At 35.6% G+C, this 17,394-nt stretch overlaps 1 long non-coding RNA gene across 6 annotated transcripts; it reads right to left on the bottom strand.

The window, feature by feature from the left end:
• Window positions 1-10,111: 10,111 nt before the first annotated feature.
• Window positions 10,112-16,447, bottom strand: LOC140882838 (uncharacterized). Of its 6 annotated transcripts, XR_012150284.1 has the most exons (10): window positions 14,609-14,704; window positions 13,894-13,967; window positions 13,413-13,774; window positions 13,165-13,204; window positions 12,954-13,085; window positions 12,293-12,408; window positions 12,080-12,160; window positions 11,652-11,719; window positions 10,623-10,704; window positions 10,112-10,406 (listed from the first exon to the last, which is right to left on the bottom strand). It is a non-coding gene; the product is annotated as an uncharacterized lncRNA (long non-coding RNA). The 6 variants fall into 6 exon arrangements; XR_012150281.1 differs by lacking the exons at window positions 13,165-13,204; window positions 14,609-14,704 and adding an exon at window positions 15,882-16,447 and having other exon boundaries at window positions 12,954-13,041; XR_012150283.1 differs by lacking the exons at window positions 13,165-13,204; window positions 14,609-14,704 and adding an exon at window positions 15,882-16,447 and having other exon boundaries at window positions 12,954-13,041; window positions 13,894-13,952.
• Window positions 16,448-17,394: the final 947 nt, after the last annotated feature.

Here is a 17,394-nt window from a genome sequence, read left to right as displayed (position 1 = left end):
AAAGAAATACTTTAAAGCAGTCAAGATGGCGGAATATCTTAAGACCAAGAAATCAAGTCCATATGAAAGCAGTCCAATAGGTATACAAGTAGTCCAGGACTAAACAGTCCAATCAGACATTATATTGATAAAGTTCAAGACCAGTTGAAGAAGCTTGTTCACATATCACTCCAAGTATCAAGACTGCTGAGGAAACGAATTATTCAAGACATATTTCAAATATAAAGACCGTTTCAAGATCCAAACACTTTTATTGAAGAATGAGCAACATCAAAAGTCCTCATAAAGACTTATTAAAGATCTAGAGGCAAAAGAAACATACATTTATGACACAGATGAATGTTTCAAAGATGACTATATAGATTAGAGAGAAAGCTTCATAGAAGAGTTTGTGAAGAAATACAACATATAAAACAACAAGATACACACAGATACCATCTACTTGGGCACTCATAAAAGATTCATCTAAACTGTGGGGACCTCGGGTTGCTAATCTTGTCTTAGGAAAACTAATGATTAATTAAACAATTAATCAAACAATTAAAAGATAATAAATCAAGAGCAGAATTTTTTTTATTTTTTTTAAATCCGGAGCCTCGCTCGATCGGGCAAAATCAGCCGATCGAGCGAGCAAGAAAATCATGCTCTCGGGTCTGCATAACTAATAGCCTCGCTCGATCGGCCAAAACCTACCGATTGAGCGGGCAATAAAAATCAAATTCTCTGCCCAAGAAAAACAGGCCTCGCTCGATCGGTAACTTTCACCCGATCGAGCGAGCTAACTTTTGCTCGAAATCTGCTGCTGATTTTTGCTGTCAAAACTTGGAACCATCTCAAATAACCTCAATACAAATCGATCAAAAGCATGCTACAATATCTAGGAACGTGCATATAATCATTTACAAAAACTTGAGTGTAACGCCCGAAATTATTTAATTTTAATCCGAGAATAATTAATTTGGGAATATTTGGAGTTTTGATTTAAATTCTAATATTCTTAAATTGATTAGGATTGAAATTGAATGAAATAGGAAGTTGAGGACCAAATCGCAATTATTGAAGAGTTGAGGGGCTAAATTGCAATTATCATTGAAGTTATCAGAATTGTAAGTGATTAATCAGCTTGAATACCTGTATTTAGGAGAACATACTCAGAAATTTGAACAGGGAGCCGAGTTCTTCTTTTTCCTTTGAGATTTTGATTTTCAAATTGCCGTATCTTTTGATCCGGTTATCCGAATTCAATTCCGAAAGATGTTCTGGAATCCTTGCAAGAAGATCTTCAAATTGATGTAAGTTTTCTCTTAGTTCAGCAGGGTTTGGGAATTCGAAATTGACAGACATCAGATTTGTTCATGGAATGGTGTTGATGAGCTTCTATACCTTGTTTTCTTGAAGTTGGGTTGAGGAATGATTGTTGTATCATGTTCTTATGATTTTCCAGCTATGATTCGATCTATATATCTGCAGATATGCTGAGTTTGGAATGATATACAGTTGATATGAATGTTAAAAGTGTTATAGTTGCGTTCGGAATTGCCGAGTTTATACCGATATTCCGTCAAACTCTTAATTTGAAATGTTTTGCTAGTTTTTGCTCGAGCTGCTGTTGAGGTGTATAGTAGCTGATATTTCCTTGGTTGTATGCTCTGTTTTCAGTGTATAAACAGGACACATCGAGCTAGAGAACATCGCCTCCGAAACTGATAGAAGAAAGAACGAGGTTGGTAGCGTTTTGCCTTGACATTTGAGTTGAAAATTGAGCAGATTTTGAGATAGGCTTATGGTTGATACTTGTACAGATTTTGACAAGCTTGAAGACACCATAACCCTCACATTTGAAAGGTAAAAGTGGACTACTACTTGAATGGGATTATAACTCGAGATGGTTTGTATCGAGTTCCCTAAATCACATACTTATTTGCTTAATTGTTTTTCTATGCTCTTCTATGATTTATTGAATGAGTATTAGATGTTAATGAATGCTCTTGTGATGATATATATTGCATTCATCTTGAAAGACTTATTCTTTGATTTTGAAATGAACGGAAACGTTCGAATACACGATTTGAGGGATTATATATGTATGGTCTGGGTGGTTGACGTAGCCTAGCGTCTGAAATGCATATGTAGTGGCTTCAAAGTCTAGAGAAGTAAGATAAGTAGCCCCACCTCGATTGGAAGATTCGATGGTTAGCTATGATATCTTATTCTCGGGATCCCAACCGACAAGATAAGAGATGAACCATGTTTTAAAACATGCATTGTCTTTATTTATATCATGAGTTTGATATATGTTTTATATGCATGTTTAGTTGCTTTTACTGGGAAACCTATTTTTCACTGGAGTTATCCGGCTATTGTTGTGTTGTATGTGTCATGGCAATAGGCGGGAGTGGAACAGGGCAAAAGCAAACATGAAGAACAAGGGGATGAGAGAATAGCGTGATGATCCGAGTATAGATGGTTTCTTGTGCTGTCAATGATAGTGTTGAGTCCAAACACATGATTATGTTATAGCTATTTGTACCAAGACATATTAGCTATGAGTTTGATGTTTTAATATTGTATACAAGACTTGTGATAATGTAAATAAGTTCTTAGAATTGGACTTATTGTTGTATACACTATTCCATGTTGTTATGTGATTCTATTTGGAGTTGATTTTAAGGATTTATTATGATTCAATTCTATCAACTTTATCATGTTAGAATGCATGTTAGCTTATGATTTGGGATAGGCTTTGTATGAGTTGATAGTAGATGATAAATGCATGGATGAACTCATGTTGACAGCAATTTGATTTCTGCTGGTTTTTCTGGAAAATTCTCTCGCTCGATCGGTGAATTATCACGAACAGAAAACTTGAAGATTGTGGCTCACTCGATCGGTGAATTGTTGCAGATCGAGCAAGGCCACCATTTTGTTGCACCCGAGAGTTGGGCCTTTGTGCTCGCTCGATCGGTAGCTTTTTACCAATCGAGCGAGGTGCTCTGATTTTTAAAAAAAAAAAAATTATTTTTACTTTGTTTAGTCTTTGATTCCTTGACTATTAATTATGATGATTTGATTAAATGAGATATTAGAACTCAGGTCTTCACAACAGGTGGTATCAAAGCGAGAAAGTTCTGGACTAAGATAGATAGCGAGTGGGGTAGATCGAGTCTTCTTCCTTACTTGTTTATTATGCTACGATTTATTACATGCTTGACTTACATGTTATAAATGCTAGCATGTTTTACTTTCAAGTATTTTATTACATGATGTTGTATTTATTTTATTTGAAAGTATGATTGATAATGATTAAAGTTTCATGCTTATTGCACTATCTGACATGATATAAGCATGTGATCTGTTGTTTACGACATGCTACCTGATTATCTGAGTCGATTGGAAGCATGTGCTATCTAAATACCTTGATTATTTATTTACGATTGAATCAGAACCGAGTCTTGATCAGAGGTAAGATGATCAGAGGAGGACTGAAATATATTTGATGATTCTGGTATCCTAACCCTTTTGATAATCAGATATGTCTCGATGACCAGGCCAACCTCCTCTCAGACCACATGTTCCTACTCCTAGGCCAGAGCAGACAGTGCATCCTCTGCCAGAACAAATAGTGGTACCTCCGACAGTGCCTCAAGTTACTGCAATTCCGAGTAATGAACAGGGAAGTACTTGTCGAGATATGACTGATATGTCAGCTACTCCGATGGAAACACTTCTCAAACATTTTCAATCATACCATCCGCCTACACTGAAGGGTACTGAGAATGCAGTCGAATGTGAAGGATGGCTTGATGATATGGAAATGGTTTTTGATTCACTCGATTATGGTGATGAGCGTAGAGTCAGACTGATTGGGCACTAATTGCATGAGGTTGCAAAGAGCTGGTGGTTCACGACTAAGAAGGCTCTGGAGCGTAGAGGAACAGTACTCACCTGGACAATTTTCAAAACTGAATTCTATCAACGATTCTTTCCGGTGTCTTACCGCAAATATAAGGGTGCAGATTTTGCTAATCTGAAGCAAGGAAATTTGAATATTGAAGACTATGTTGCAAAATTCTCTACATTGCTACGTTTTGCTCCACACGTTGCTGACAGTGATGAGGCTATGGCTGATCAGTTCATTAATGGACCGAATCCAGAGGTATTTACTTTGGTGAACACAAGGCGACCAAATACATTTGCTGATGCCTTGAACAGTGCCAAAGGAGCAGAAGCTGGTTTGATACAACAGCGAGGAGCTTTGTATTCTGTTCAACCTCCGAGACAGCCACAATCTTCAGCTTCAATCTCACAACAACCTCCTCGGTTTGAAAGTGGTGGCAGTAGCAGTGGCAAGAAGAAATTTTGGCAAGCTCGAGGAAAGCAGTTTAAGAGATCTGGGAGCAGTTCTTCGAGTTCGAGTTAGTCAAAACCGAAGTCTGGCATGGTTTGTAACATTTGTGGTGGAAGTCATCCGACTGATCAGTGCCGAGGCGTATTTGGGAGTTGCCATATATGCCATCAGCCAGGACATTTTGCAAGAGTGTGTCCTCAGAGAGGTTTCGGACAGTCACGAGGTACAGAGTCATCACGATCAGTGGCTTAACCTGCGAGGAAAGCCTCATATGTCCATTCCTTCCAACCACCACACCCATAGCAACAACCAAGGATAGGAGGGAGTCAGACAGGTAGCCATCCTTCGAGACAACAGACTCATGTATTTGCACTGACAGAGGAACAGGAACAGGGAGCACCGGATGATGTTATTGCAGATAACTGTTCTCTTTATGGTTATCCTGCTTATGTATTGATAGATATAGGTGCATCCCATACATTTATCTCTGAACAATTTGTGTCATTACATGCTTTGCCTGCTGAATCTTTACCTGTTGTTGTATCTGTCTCTTCTCCTTTGGGGAGAGGTCTTATATCAATTCAGACATTTAAGGATTGTTTATTACAGTACGACGGTAATGAAATTGAGATAGATTGTATTGTGCTTGGTTTGTCTGATTTTGACTACATTATCGGAATTGATATGCTAACCAAGTACAGAGCTACCGTGGACTATTTTCAAAAAGTGGTGAGGTTCAGACCTGAGATGGCTGGAGAATGGAAGTTTTATGGTAAGGGTTCTCGTGCTAAGATTCCTCTGATTTCTATATTATCCATGACCCGACTTTTGCAGAAAGGAGCGGAAGGATTTATTGTTTATGCAGTTGATGTTTTGAAAGCTAGCCCGAACCTGGCTGACTTGCCAGTGGTTAGTGAATTTGCGGACGTTTTTCCTGATGAGATTCCAGGACTACCTCCGTATCGTGAGATTGATATTAACATAGAACTGATGCCAGGTACAGCACCGATTTTGAAAGCACCTTATCGAATGGCACCAGTTGAATTGAAAGAGTTGAAAGAGCAGTTGGAAGATTTACTGGCCAAGGGATACATTCGACCCAGTGTTTCTCCTTGGGGAGATCCAGTACTGTTTGTCAGAAAGAAAGACGGTTCAATGAGATTGTGCATTGACTACCGGCAACTGAACAAGGCAACGGTAAAGAACAAATACCCTTTGCCTCGTATTGATGATTTATTTGACCAGTTGCAGGGTTCTTCTGTGTATTCCAAGATCGATCTGAGATCTGGATATCATCAGCTGAGAGTCAGGGATTCTGATATTCCGAAAACTGCGTTCAGAACCAGGTATGGCCACTATGAGTTTATAGTTATGCCGTTTGGTCTGACGAATGCTCCAGCTGTGTTTATGGCTTTGATGAACCGTGTGTTTCAGAAATATCTGGATGACTTCGTTATCATTTTTATTGATGATATTCTGATATATTCGAATAATTTGATTGATCATTCTGAGCATTTGAGAACTGTTTTGAAGATTCTGAGATCTGAGAAGCTGTATGCTAAATTGTCGAAATGTGAGTTTTGGCTGAAACAGGTTGTTTTTCTTGGACATATTATATCCGGAAATGGCATAGCTGTTGATCCAAGTAAAGTCGAGGCAGTGATCAGTTGGTCGAGACCAACATCTGTTCCTGAGATACGTAGTTTCATGGGTCTGGCTGGGTATTATCGTCGATTCATCAAAGATTTTTCCAGTATTGCGAAGCCGATTACTCAGTTGACTCAAAAAAATGCTCCATTCATCTGGTCTGAAGCTTGTGAATCCAATTTTCTTGAGTTGAAGAAACGACTGACCAGTGCACCAGTCTTGATGATTCCTTCAGGTACTGGTGGTTTCACTGTTTATTGTGATGCATCTCATCGAGGTTTGGGGTGTGTATTGATGCAGCGAGGGCATGTGATTGCTTATGCCTCACGACAGTTGAAGCCTCACGAGACCAGATATCCGATTCATGATCTTGAATTGGCCGCCATTGTATTTGCGGGGAACAGTTTGAAATCTATTTTGATCACAAGAGTCTGAAATATTTGTTTTCACAGTCAGAATTGAATATGAGACAGCGGAGATGGCTTGATTTGGTGAAAGATTTTGATTGTGAGATTAGATACTATCCGGGGAAATCGAATGCAGCAGCTGATGCATTGAGTCAAAAGGTATGTTCTTTATCTCTATCGACGATTGGTGTATCTCATTTGATTGAAGACTGTTGTTGTTCTGGATTAGTATTTGACACGAATTATCAGCCTCGGCGACTTTATCAAATTCAAGTTGAACCAGAGTTACTTTTGAGAATTAAAGATGCTCAGAAACTTGATCAGAGTGTGCAGAATTCGATTGAGAAAGTCTGGTCTGGGCATGTGTCTTAATATCAGGTTCGAGAGGATCTTCTTTATGTTCATAATCGCCTTGTAGTGCCTGATATTTCTGATGTGAGACAACAACTACTGAAAGAGGCGCATTGTAGTTGATATAGCATTCATCCTGGAGGGAGGAAGATGTACAATGATCTGAAGACTCGATATTGGTGGAAATCAATGAAGTCTGATATTACTGATTTTGTGTCTCGATGTCTTAATTGCCAACTGGTGAAGGCTGAAAGGAAGAAACCGTCTGGTTTGTTACAGAGTTTATCAGTGCCAGAATGGAAATTGGATCATATTTCCATGGACTTCGTGACGAAGTTACCTCGATCTTCTAGAGGTTGCGATGCTATCTGGGTGATTATCGACAGATTAACGAAGTCAGCATGTTTTATTCCTTATCGTATGACATATCGACACTATCAGATGGCAGAGATTTATGTCCGAGAAGTTGTCAGATTACATGGAGTGCCGAAGTCTATTGTATCAGATTGTGATCCTCGATTTACATCTCATTTTTGGTACAGTTTACAGAGTGCTTTAGGTACTCAGCTACACTTGAGCATAGCGTATCACCCACAAATAGACGGATAGTCTGAGCGTACCATTCAGACATTGGAGGACATGTTGAGAGCTGTAGTGCTTGATTTTGGCACTAGTTGGCAAGAATCACTACCACTTTGTGAATTCTCGTACAACAACAGCTATCAATCAAGTATTGAGATGGCTCCGTTTGAAGCTCTGTATGGAAGAAAGTGTCGATCTCCTCTATACTGGGATGATATTTCAGAAGTACCTGAGGTTGGACCTGATATGATTCGAAATATGACAGAACAGGTGAAGCTTATTCAGAAAAGAATGAAGACAGCTCAGGACAGACAAGCGAAGTATGCCAATATTCGACGTTGACCTTTATCTTTTGAACAGGGGGATCGTGTATTTCTGAAGATTTCTCCGTTCAGAGGCACCGTACAATTTGGAAAGCAAGGGAAGTTGTCTCCACGCTACATTGGTCCGTATGAAATTCTAAAGAAAATAGGTAATCTCGCCTATCAATTAGCTCTTCCTCCGGCTTTATCTGGAATACATGATGTCTTTCATGTATCGATGCTTCAAAAATATCTTGCTGATGAATCTCATGTGCTTCAATCTGATGAGGCTGAACTCGACGAGACTTTGAGTTATTTCGAAAAGCCAATTCAGATTCTTGATCGTAAGGAGAAGAAACTTCAAACGAAGACTATTCCGCTTGTGAAAGTTCAGTGGAGTCGTCATGGTATTGAAGAAGCTACTTGGGAGACAGAATCAGATATGCGACAACGATTTCCAGAGATGTTTCAATGATGTGAGTCTCCTTTAGTCTTTCTGTTCTTTCTATTATATGATCTGTTGATACTACTTGAGATTTCGAGGAAGAAATCGAGTCTTAGTGGGGGAGAATTGTAACGTCCGGAATTATTTAATTTTAATCCGAGAATAATTAATTTGGGAATATTTGGAGTTTTGATTTAAATTCTAATATTCTTAAATTGATTAGGATTGAAATTGAATGAAATAGGAAGTTGAGGACCAAATCACAATTATTGAAGAGTTGAGGGGCTAAATTGCAATTATCATTGAATTTATCAGAATTGTAAGTGATTAATCAGCTTGAATACATGTATGTAGGAGAACATATTCAGAAAGTTGAACAGGGAGCCGATTTCTTCTTTTTCCTTTGAGATTTTGATTTTCAAATTGTCGTATCTTTTGATCCGGTTATCCGAATTCAATTCCGAAAGATGTTCTGGAATCCTTGCAAGAAGACCTTCGAATTGATGTAAGTTTTCTCTTAGTTCATCAGGGTTTGGGAATTCGAAATTAACAGACATCAGATTTGTGCATGGAATGGTGTTGATGAGCTTCTATACCTTGTTTTCTTGAAGTTGGGTTGAGGAATGATTGTTGTATCATGTTCTTATGATTTTCCAGCTATGATTCGATCTATATATCTGCTGATATGCTGAGTTTGGAATGATATACAGTTGATATGAATGTTAAAAGTGTTATAGTTGCATTTGGAATTGCCGAGTTTATACCGATATTCCGTCAAACTCTTGATTTGAAATGTTTTGCTAGTTTGTGCTCGAGCTGCTGTTGAGGTGTATAGTAGCTGATATTTCCTTGGTTGTATGCTCTGTTTTCAGTGTATAAACAGGACACAACGAGCTAGAGAACATAGCCTCCGAAACCGATAGAAGAAAGAACGAGTTTGGTAGCGTTTTGCCTTGACGTTTGAGTTGAAAATTGAGCAGATTTTGAGATAGGCTTATGGTTGATACTTGTACAGATTTTAACAAGCTTGAAGACACCATAACCCTCACATTTGAAAGGTAAAAGTGGACTACTACTTGAATAAAATTATAACTCGAGATGGTTTGTATCGAGTTCCCTAAATCACATACTTATTTGCTTAATTGCTTTTCTATGCTCTTCTATGATTTATTGAATGAGTATTAGATGTTAATGAATGCTCTTGTGATGATATATATTGCATTCATCTTGAAAGACTTATTCTTTGATTTTGAAATGAACGGAAACGTTCGAATAGACGATTTGAGGGATTATATATGTATGGCCTGGGTGGTTGATGTAGCCTAGCGTCTGAAATGCATATGTAGTGGCTTCAAAGTCTAGAGAAGTAAGATAAGTAGCCCCACCTCGATTGGGAGAGTCGGTGGTTAGCTATGATATCTTCTTCTCGCGATCCCAACCGACGAGATAAGAGATGAACCTTGTTTTAAAACATGCGTAGGGGTAAAAAAATCGTTGTACTTTTAGGTGTTGTCGAAAGTATAACATACAACAACGGTTTATATCCGTTGTGGATTCCAACATATGACAATGGTTTATAACCGTTGTCTTAAGTTGCCTTTTACGACAGTTATAAACCGTTGTCTATGTTGGCATACGACAACATATTTACAACAGTTTATATCTGTTGTCGTATGTTGACATTTATTCAACCACATTTTATAACCGATGTCTTATGTAGGTGTATGACAATAGTTTTGCAACAGTTTAAATTCGTTGTCTTTTGAGGCTTACGGCAACAGTTTTGCAACAGTTTAAATTCGTTGTTTTTTGAGGCTTACGACAACAGTTTTGCAACAGTTTAAATCCGTTGTCGTTTTTTAAATAAAAAAAAATTAATATACAAATTTTCAATATTATAAATCAATCAAAATTTAAAATTTTTAAAATAAAATTTAATATACAATTTTTCAGTATTACAAAACATTATATCAAGGCAACAAAAAAAAAATAATATACAAATTTTTAATATTATAAATCAATCAAAATTTAAAATTTTTAAAATAAAATTTAATATACAATTTTTCAGTATTACAAAACATTATATCAAGGCAACAAACTTTACAAGGGAATCCTGAAACTTCGCAGTTCATTTTTTGCTAAACACAAGACACTACACCTTAAAAGCATCGAAAAGATTTCTTAGGAATCTTCTTGGTTGCACGGGTATGCATGTATTAGCCGCCTTTGTTTCCTTGAATATCTAATCTTTACGTGTAGCTTCAACCATGTCTCTCTTCTCTTTTGCCTGCTTGTGTATTAATGCCACCTGTTTTTCACACTTTCTGCATAATATTCATTTTTGTTTAGTTCTTCCTGTAGATTACAATCTACAAGCCTGACTCAACATTTTATATTTATAACTTTCAAACTTTGTTCAGGATTTCATGTAATCCAAAAGTGATGATCATGAATAGTTTTATAGCTAAAATATTTACATTAAAACACACGCAAATTTGAAGATATACACAAACAAAAAAATCGAAGTTGAATGTTTTTACCTCAAGTTTTCTTAATTGGGCGTCAAAAGATGCCTTCTTGGGGTTCTCCCATGAAGCTATATCTGTTACCTTCTTTTGAGCTCTGTTCCATCACACTAAATTGTGATCACAATCTCAAACAGTTCCAAGTAAATTCATACAAAAAAATTTACATAAATCTTTCTAAGTCAAGAATAAGTACGACCCTAAAATATCTCTTGAATTTATGCCCAATTCCCATTTAAAACATAGTTCATTTGCATACCAATAAAAGGTCTCTGTGAGTGAAGTTTGTATTTCACAATAAATTGAACAAACAAGTTGACATGAATAATTCATGCATGATTGCGCAGAAGTACGGTATCTAATAAAAAGGACAACATTTCATGAGAATAACTTGCTAAAACCTGAAAAATCATTGAAAATAAAAGCAACTTCTTAGGGATTCCACATGCAATATAAAAATCAACTTAGAAAATTACATATGCAGTAACCATTGTGTACCTTTGCAGATTGATGATTCTGACCATACAAGATCAGAAGCAGAAATAGAAATCATGAATTTTATAAGCTAAAATCGAACACGAAGTCCTCAAAGAGGACTAAACTGATTTAAATCCCATCCACTTGTAACAGCACAATGATCGAAACTTACCTATTTTTACCAGCTTAGTCACAATTCCATCCTTATCAAGTAGAGAATTCCCTCCAGAAAATAGGGGCTATGTTTCTAGAAGACAACTATTTCTGAAACTGTATTTCTCATAAAGGTGTTGGGAGTATATATTCAGTTTTGTTTCAGAACAAGATATTTTTGTCTGTGAAAGTCTGGTTACATAAGAATGAGCTCGGTTCTGTCACAACATAAATTTATTACTTTATAACGGCATGCAGGTTATTATAATCGCAATGATTATGTTAAAATGCGAAGATGAAATTCATTTCCTGGAAAAAAAAAACGAGAGAGAAATCTTTGGGTTTATTTGCGGGAATGAAGAAGATGATTGGAAAAGGACACCGTAGATTATTGGCACTATGTCTATGACTTACATATTTTGAGCTTTTGATAAGCCTTCTTTAAAAAAGCACTACCATTCAGTCCCACTGGATACAATAACCTATCAAGTTAATTAAAGCTACATTAGCAAAACTCAGCATATAAAAAACCAGAAGACAGCTAACACAAATGATAACAAGATGCACTCTGATCATTCTCATGGAAAAAGTTCCTGACCAAAATCATATATAGTTATATAAGAATATAATAAAAGATATCTTCATTACTAATCTGCAATGTAATCCAAAATCAATATAGCTGAAGCCAATCGCACAACACTATCAAAATTAACAAACAAACAAACAAAAAAAAGAAGACAATTATCCTATAAGAATCAATATAATGCATCAAATTATAAGCATGATGATAGATATATAAAAACAACTATGCATCACAAATTCACCAATGCAAGAGAAAAAACCTGTAGATATGAGAATATATCACCAATCGTGACTCTGAACCCATCTTCTTGCCTTCTCAAAATCCAATCATTAACTTTTTCCTGCAACAAAAGAGGAACAAGTAATAGCTTTGATAAGATATTTACCACCGCAGTGAAGAAGATCAGCAAGAGAACTGTCATTATAAGCTTTATTTTCTCCTAGCCTCTCTGATTAATCTGGGCACCACTAACCAAAATACAGCCTGCAATAGCACCATGAATATTGTGGAAGCTCAATTTTGTTGATGTCTATGATTCCCTCTATTTAAATTGTTGGTGGGGGACAGCTACGTCCCATCCATTTGCACCTACATACACAAATAGCCTTTAAAAAAAATATAGTTTTTATAAATAAAAAACAAACGAAGACTTGGTATTTGGTAAGGAAATCATAACCCCAAATCAAAATAGCTTTTCAAATAAATCCATCCTCCACTCATTTTAACATGAAATTTTTCAGATACGTATTCACAAATTAAAATAAAAGACAGAAACACATAAGATTACCCATAGAAAATGAAAATTTGAAGTAACAAACTCAAGTAATTCCAGGTAACCATGTTATATCCTTTGCTCCCAACTGAAGAAAAGCCATATGCCAAAAATAATAACGATTCTTAGCAAATTTCCTCATTTTAGTAGTGGGTCTAACCAGATTGGAATTTTTAGAATCTTCCATCTTTCAAGATAAATTAATCTGATTTATGCATGACATTCCACATGATTAATAAGTGTTGAAGAAGTATTTTGCCTTGAATAGATGATCTCACATGGAAATGAAAATTAAAGAAATTTCTCTCATTTTTATCCTCTCCCACTCATCATGATAATCATTTAAAAAATTTATTCTTACCTCCATGTAATCAGCTCCAACCCCATTGAGGATTAGTAGGGTACATGAAAATTAAATTTGAAGATCTTGCCGACTTCTTCCACATTTGCTGCTCAGTTCACATGTCGACGAGTAAACAGAATTGTAAAATTTCTGATGCGATAAAACATTTACATAAGAGTGTACTTCCATTTCAATGTTTCAAATGCATTATTTCTAGTGTTTTCTTCACCTTGAAAAGGGTGTAGCAACGAGATTAGTTATAAATGACCCTGGTTAAAAAAAATTATTTGTTAGCTATTCAACTTTTCTCTTAATTCGTGACCTATTCATTTGTAAAAAAATGAGTGGTACTATCTTTAAGACAATGTCTAAAAATGAAGTATAAAATCGAATAGGGCATATATCAAAATCCTTGTCAAAGAAAGTTTAAATTCCTGAAGTTACACATCACTGGTGGATGGAGATAAAAGTGAGTACCTGATGAGTGTGAATAAGCCAATGCTCTTTCTCTCTTGATAGCAGCTTCGTACTTGTGGAGAAAGCTTTGCCTCTATTTGTTCTTTTGACTGTAGACTGTGATCACATCCACTTCATTTGTAGAAACATCAATAAGTACGAAGCATAACTATGATTGACACCATTTTTTCACATCATAATCGAATGGCGGCCAAGTTAAATTCTAGAATTCCACATGAACAACCCATGTGGTTTTTGCTGCTCTTGGATGTCCCACTCATTTTTAGACATTGTCTTAAAGATAGTACCACTCATTTTTTGATAGCACCGAATATTTCGCTGCTCTTGGATGTCCCATGCCGAGTTCATTTGAAACCCGTACCCTGAAATAGATAAGATATATAGCAAGGCGATCGAAATGGTTTTCCACTATTAATTACATATGAAGAACACGGAAGCAAAAACAGATTGCAAGAATATTATATGGCTTCTCATCACTTACAAGTGATGCCTTTTGCCATCAACTTGGACACCGGTATTATCAGCTTCTTCTATCACGTCCTTAAAATTTGAACCCTAATTACACTCAAGTCATAATATGGATAACAAACTAAAATATTAAATGGCACGAAAGTCCTAATATGATTAGATTAATTTAAGCAGAAAAATGAAATGAACCAACTTTTAAGATAATAATAGTATATATATTGAGCGCATAACTATCACTTTATTTCAAAATAAGAGAGCATAGAAACCTATAATAACAATTTAAAAATATGAACTTAACTAAAATTTGGACTAATTCGATCGAATAAATGTCGAATACACATTACTGAATGAAGAAGCAATATTTGTCACATTTATTTCAGCAAATTGCACGTGCATATCCTTTCCAAGAAAGCTTTGACAAATTGAAAGTTAATATATATTTATATATGTAAATCTGAGTGAAATGTTTATAGGTATATTTTACCTTATAGCAGCATTAACTCCTATGAAAATCATGGTTTCCCAACCGTCAATATTTGTGCTGGACGAGGAACCAAGAAAGGATACACGTATGTTAACATCTGAAAACAATGTAAAATGAGGCTAAATACTAAGCAATTAAAGATGTTACATGAATGGAACTCACCAGATAGAAAGGGCTCCCACGACAATGACCGCGTTCCCAAGCACAAATATACGATACAAAATAATCAGAGATAGCCAAATACCTGTTACAAATTAGCGGACGTGCAAGCATTGAGCCACTGAAACAATTGCACAAACAGGTGAGGGGCAGAAGTAAGCACCCCTCAAATTGCTCTATCCCTCAACCCTGGAGATGAACTCGTTCTACTCGCACTTGTTCACCACATTAATCCTCCTCCTCAATCTCCTCCTCTCCATGCAGCTGCAAGATTATTTTGTCAGTATATATATATTCATATTCATTTTCAAACACTACTCTATCATATATATATTTTTAATTCATCGGAATTTCTCATGAAGTGGGATACAAGGGTAAAGACGATGATCCCAACAAGCTGGTATCAGGATCAACCCGAAAAATCACCGAGCTTGAAGGAAAAAAAATGAATATCGAAAGAGAGATGTGATTGTGCAACTTCAGAAACTATATGAATTAGACAAGCAGGTTATTAACTAACTAACTGATCATATATATACATATATAAACAGAAATAATTTTGAAAAATGAAAGGAAAAAACAGCTCAAATTAAATTTCAGGTTAAAGTGAGTGTAGAGGTGAAAGCTAGACCATCACGGAAGGTGGCTGCTATACGGGCCATAAAGAAGTTGGGGGCAACATGGATTATTCTCGACGGGTAGCTAGCTAGTGATCATTTAATTAATAATTTTATGTATGTATATCATTGAATCTTATTATATGTATATATATATAGAGTTCTTTTATGGTGCCCAACACTATATGCCCACTTCATGCCCACCATGTGCAATAAATGAGTTGACCGGTACAATAGATGAGTTGACTTGTACATGGTGGGCATGAAGTGGACATATAGTGTTGGGCACCATAAAAGAACTCTATATATATATATATATATAACATTAATAGGGAGATGAAGAAAGACAAGCAATACTTCATGGATCGGCTGACTTGTGGGATATCGTGTATGAAAAGTAACAACACTGTTCTAAAACTTAGAGGTCCTATCAATGAACACGTTTCTTATAATGAAATTATACTTTCTTATTTGTGGGAAGACGACATGTCTCCTTCGCCTCAGACTAGTAAGTCATGCATTTCAATGCATTGCTAACCAAACAAGTCATATATATATGTGTATATATATATATATATATATATGTACCGCATGAAGAATCTGCCCCACTAATTATCCCAAGCAAAGAAATAGCATCTTGTTATCAGAATGAAACTAACAAGATAGAAAGGGCTCCCACAGCAATGAACGCGTTCTCAAGCACCAATATACGATACAAAATAATCAGAGATAGCCAAATACCTGTTACAAATTAGCGGACGTGCAAGCATTGAGCCACTCAAGCAATTGCACAAACAGGTGAGGGGCAGAAGTAAGCACCCCTAAAATTTCTCTATCTCGCTGGCAGCCCAGCCACTACAACAAGAGGAAATCAACAAAACACCACACCCACAAGCTCCAGACCCACCAGATCAGCCAAAGAAGAGAAAATATCAATCGCACAAAGATCTTCCTTCGCAGATGAAGAACAACACGAGCAAAAAAACCAGAGCTAAATGATTCGAAATCCAATAACAAAATGATGCAAAATCATCCTAGGATTCAAAAACACACAACCCACAGTGAAATATAACGATCCCGAAACCATGACAACTCACTCCCAATTGGCCATTCAAAGAGAACGGAGAACTAGGGTTCATGTCTGAAAAACGTGAAGACTCTAGCAATCATGAGCACCAAACAAAGAAGAAAAAGAAAGAGGTGACCTGTTCCGGCGTTTGATCGGCGAATAAGGCGACGTGATGAGCTAGGTCAAAGGGCGACGGGTTAGGCTAGGGCTTGGGTTCCCTTCTCTTTCTATTTTTCATTCTTTTTGAGCGTTATATATATATATATATAAACAAAATTAAAAACATATATATATATATATATATATATATATATATATATATATATATATATATATATATAGGGGCGGATTTACTTTAGGACGAATGAGGGCCACGGCCCCCCCGAAAATTTTTGAAAAATTTAGTAGTATATATATAGTATAATTTTTCTGTTTTAGATATATATATTTTTGGCCCCCATAAGTCAGCAATAATGTATTAGGTCTATTGTTGCGGCCTTCCAAGTCTGCAAAAAAGATCCGCGTTCGATTCTCGGTGACCCCCTTGAGTCCAACCTTTCTTTTATTACTATTTTTACTCATTTTATTTAAAATTATTTTATCATTTTTATTTGTAAATTTAATATTTTATTTAAAACCCTAATATAATTTTATTTTGTTTTTTGAAAAATTAAATATTTTTATTGTAAAAATCTCGTTAACATTTTTTAAAAAATTTTTAAAGTTCTTATTTTACTTGTTTTCAATGTAAATTACTTTGCTCTATTTTTAATACGTTTAAAGTGATTTTAAAATTTGAGATTTTGAAGTTTTTGGTAGTCAATAATTTCATTATTTTTTAAAATCAAGAATAATAAATTTTCGGCTTTTTTAACATCAAATTTGGCTTAGGACGTGATTGATAATTTTTCATTTAGTCATGTGACTTTTATATATTAATCTTACATTATTTTTTGTTTTGTATTATAATTAATTTTATTTTTTTATTGACTTCTTGATTGATGATCTTATTTTGCTTGAGTTGGAATATTTTTTCTGAATGAAAATGTACTCATCGACTTACACAAAAAAACAAACTCATATCCACTTATGTCTCTAAAATATATATATATATATATATATATATATAAAATAAAATTTATGCATTGTAATACTTTATGCATACTTATTTGAATTAATGTTTTA

The sequence above is a fragment of the Henckelia pumila genome, chromosome 2 (genome assembly GCF_033568475.1).
Source record: "Henckelia pumila isolate YLH828 chromosome 2, ASM3356847v2, whole genome shotgun sequence".
Lineage (NCBI taxonomy): Eukaryota > Viridiplantae > Streptophyta > Magnoliopsida > Lamiales > Gesneriaceae > Henckelia > Henckelia pumila.
The sequence above is the reverse complement of the archived record's forward strand: the minus strand, read 5'-3'. Positions and strand labels throughout refer to the sequence as shown.